This window comes from Chaetura pelagica, unplaced genomic scaffold (genome assembly GCF_000747805.2).
Source record: "Chaetura pelagica isolate M959 unplaced genomic scaffold, ChaPel_1.0 scaffold1341, whole genome shotgun sequence".
Lineage (NCBI taxonomy): Eukaryota > Metazoa > Chordata > Aves > Apodiformes > Apodidae > Chaetura > Chaetura pelagica.
The window spans coordinates 130401-131368 of record NW_009952053.1 but is presented as its reverse complement, the minus strand read 5'-3'; positions in this window follow the sequence as shown (position 1 = coordinate 131368).

Here is a 968-nt window from a genome sequence, read left to right as displayed (position 1 = left end):
CATCTCAGCAGGGCCAGGGAGCTCCTCCACCACGCTCAGGAGGAGGGGAGTGGTCAGCCCTGTCATCCATCCATGACTGAGGCTGGACACCTCTCGGTGGGGGCTGCAGGGAGAAATCAGCAGCTCTCCTGGCTCTGAGACGTGGCAGTGGTGGGTGAAGCTGCTTGGCAAGTCCTCTCCTCTCTTCATTAGCCACACGTCGAGGGAAATGTCACCATCAGTGCTCCTTCTCCAAGCGGGAAGGAAGAAACGTGGGTAAAATCCCTCCAGGGGCTGGTCTGGACTACTGGAAAAGCCTCCACCACCCTGGAGCTTGGAATTCCCCGGCCTGGAATGCCCTGCTGCACAGGCTGGCCACCAGCACCCTCGCCATGGCACCTCCTTCTCGCGCGGTGCTCGATGGTTGGGCTGCAGCCCTGGGCAGGCTGAGATGTGCATAAGGTGTCACCTACTGTCTGGGAGTTCCCTCCTGGGCGCTGCTTCGCTCGAAACCAGAGAGCTCGTTTCAGTGCTCGTTACAGGTGACAAATATCAGTGACATGTCAGAGCTGCCCAGGTCCTCCAGCTGCCCACGCGTGCTCGGTGCCGGCGCCCGGCGCGATCGCGCACGGCTCTCGGGTAGGGTGCTCTGTACAGAAATAACATCGGCCCAAAACGCAGCCACGGTGAGTGTTAACCTGGTTCAAAGTTGCTTAAAGCTTACTGGAATTCTTTGAATCAGTGCACCAGCCCCAAAACACATCTTCAGACGCGTTCTGAGCTCTGATTTGTACGATGTAGCTGCTCCATGTCAAGCCACTCTCACAGTAACACAAACAAGCGAGTATTTACAGTGGTGCTTGTGTAGATCTGAGCAGACCGATTTTTCCTTTGCCACCGACAAATAATAATAATAAAAAAAAAAAATAAGAAAGAAAAACAGAAAAAAAAAAAAAGAAAGTAAATTAAATTGCCTTGAGTCTCACAGC